The sequence below is a fragment of the Mauremys reevesii genome, unplaced genomic scaffold (assembly GCF_016161935.1).
Source record: "Mauremys reevesii isolate NIE-2019 unplaced genomic scaffold, ASM1616193v1 Contig99, whole genome shotgun sequence".
NCBI lineage: Eukaryota > Metazoa > Chordata > Testudines > Geoemydidae > Mauremys > Mauremys reevesii.
Window position 1 is genome coordinate 264,638 of NW_024100916.1, and position 2,838 is coordinate 267,475.

Here is a 2,838-nt window from a genome sequence, read left to right on the forward strand (position 1 = left end):
GCAGTCTTGTTTTTCTAGTGAGATAGCAGAAAGCTTATGTATAAACAAAATGTATTTGTTGTTTTTTACTGTCTGTATTATTGCTAGAAATTGTCTGTAAAAGGTATAAAGGCTTGCTGTGATTGTTTTACCAGTTGAGAGACCTGTCCAGGACCCTGTGTCCTATGGCACTCTCTCCTCCATGGTAATTACTGAGAAATAATAAAGTATTTGATTTTGCTGCATCCAAACAAAAAGTGAGAACTGAGTTTTTCTTCGACACATACATACCTCATGATCGCACTGGACGTTCACTACCTTTCATCTTGCCAGGTTGTTAGGAATGAGAACCAAGCCAGCCCCATAATTTCACAAGCTGGAATGTGTGACATGAGCTAAGTACAATTAACAATTGTATGATTTGGCAATCGCTATTGTGACATGGGGTGAGGAAAGAGGTGCATTGAGGATATTGACATACGATGAAACAGGTTTACAGGCAGTTTCTTATCCCTATAAAGACAGGTTAAAAGATCAATCTATACATAGAATATTTTTTCTTATTATGAATATGTTTCTAAAAATATGTTCACTGTTGTTAATTTTCTCAGAAATATTCACCCCTGGCGACATGCTTTTAGTCTGATCATTAGACGTGTACGTGTGGTAATTTTTCAGCAGCCGAAGAACAAGAAGCTACAGGATTTAGTCAGCATGGCTGCAGTTTCCAGAAGGGATAAATTTGGAAGCTCCATTTTTGAAATATTTTCTCAATGAAAGTATGTCAACCAATAACCAGAGAGTGCGATGCAAACTATGCGTTCCTCCTAACCATGTTATTGTTCCCAGGTGTAATGGAGATCCACGGATTCTACTATTGTCTAAGGTACCAGTCCCACAAAATTGAATATATTGTTATTCATGCGAGGCATTCCACTGAGTGAAATTAAAATATCAGCAGAATCAGGGTCAAAAATGTGTAAATCAGACTAAATGGCAGGGTAATGCACTTTCCTAGAGATAAAGGATTTTTTTCTACCTTAGAAGAAGTGAAAGAGTTCTGGGTTTTCCCATCAGTTGTTCCAGGTTCCATTCAGGAGCGGCTCTAGGCATTTTGCCGCCAAGCACGGCAGGCAGGCTACTCGCGGCTTGCCTGCGGAGGGTCCGCTGGTCCCGTGGCTTCAGCGGACCTCCCGCAGGCAGCGGACCCTCCGCAGGCATGCCTGTGGGAGGTCCACAGAAGCCGCGGGACCAGCGGACCCTCTGCGGCGGCCGGCAGAGCGCCCCCTGTGGCTTGCCGCCCCAAGCACGCGCTTGGCGTGTTGGGGCCTGGAGCCACCCCTGGTTCCATTCCACAACTCAAAGGGTCTTTACGCATATGACCACAGTTCTGTATATTAGCATACACCGTTTGCATAAGAACTAAGGCCTTCCTTTATGGTTGTTCCCGCAGCTAGCGCCCCAGGCTGAATGAATGGCTGGAGGAAATTGTACGGCAGTGACCGAGTTCATTCTCACAGGTGTGACAGATCGTCCGGAGCTGCAGGTCCCCCACTTTGTGGTGTTCCTAGTGATCTATGTTATCACCCTGGTGTGGAATCTGGGGATGATGGTTTTAATCAGGATCGACCCCCGTCTTCACACCCCCATGTACTTCTTTCTCAAGAATTTGTCTCTCGTGGATGCCTGTTACTCCACAGTCATCACTCCCAAGATGCTGATGAGCTTCTTAGCAGAGAGGAAAGCTATTTCCTATACAGCGTGCATCATCCAATATTTTAGCTTCATATTGTTTGTCATCTCTGAGTGCCTTCTGCTGGCAGTAATGGCATATGACCGTTATGTAGCCATCTGTAACCCACTGCTGTATATGGTCATCATGTCGCCAAAGCACTGCCTGCAGCTAGTGGCTGGTTCATATCTATGGGCCTTCCTGAACTCCGTGATACACACGAGCGGTTTGTTAAGATTATCCTATTGCGACTCCAATATCCTGAATAATTTTTTCTGTGATATCAACCCACTTCTAAAGCTCTCATCTTCTGGCACCTCTATCAATCAGCTGCTTGTTTTCCTCTTTGGCAGTCTGATTGAGGTGATCAGCATTGTGACCATTCTCATCTCATACGTCTTAATTATTGTGACTGTGCTGCGGATCCGCTCCACCGAGGGCAGGCGCAAAGCCTTCTACACCTGCACCTCCCACCTGACAGCCGCTCCATGTTCCACGGGACAATTCTTTCATGTATTTCCGACCCAGCACCAGCTACTCATTGACACAGACAAAATGGTCTCCGTGTTCTACACTGTGGTGATCCCCATGCTGAACCCCTCATCTACAGCTTGAGGAACAAGGATGTGAAGGATGCCCTGAGGAGAGCAATAGAGGCAAAATTGAGGGCCCATTTTCCTCCAAAGGGTGTCAGAATAGGACAACCAACTCCTTCAATGGCTTCTCTGCACACATAGGACTTGTCTCCACTATGGGGTGGATCAATGCTGCGGTGATAAATCCACCGGGGGACAATTTAGCAGGTCTAGTGAAGACCCACTGGATCAACAGACTATCACTCTGGCATTGACTCCACCAGAACGAGATAAGTACGGGGAGTCTACGGGAGAGTTTCTTCTGTCGACCCAGTGCAATGTGAACCCCGTGGTAAGTATATCAAAGCTATATCAACTTGAGTTATGCAACTAACGTAACTCAAACTGTGTAGCTTAGATCGACCTGTCCCCGTAGCGTAGACCTGCCCATTGGCTCTGATTCAGAAAGACCTTAAGCACAGGTTTAAGATCTCTCCTTTGACTTCAGTGGGGCTTAAGCACATGTTTAAAGTTAAACATGTATTTAAGTGC

The 2,838-nt window shown here is 45.7% G+C and overlaps 1 pseudogene; it reads left to right on the top strand.

The window, feature by feature from the left end:
* The first annotated feature begins 1,453 nt into the window (after nt 1–1,453).
* On the top strand, nt 1,454–2,448 carry LOC120395151 (annotated as a pseudogene).
* The last annotated feature ends 390 nt before the right edge of the window (nt 2,449–2,838 follow it).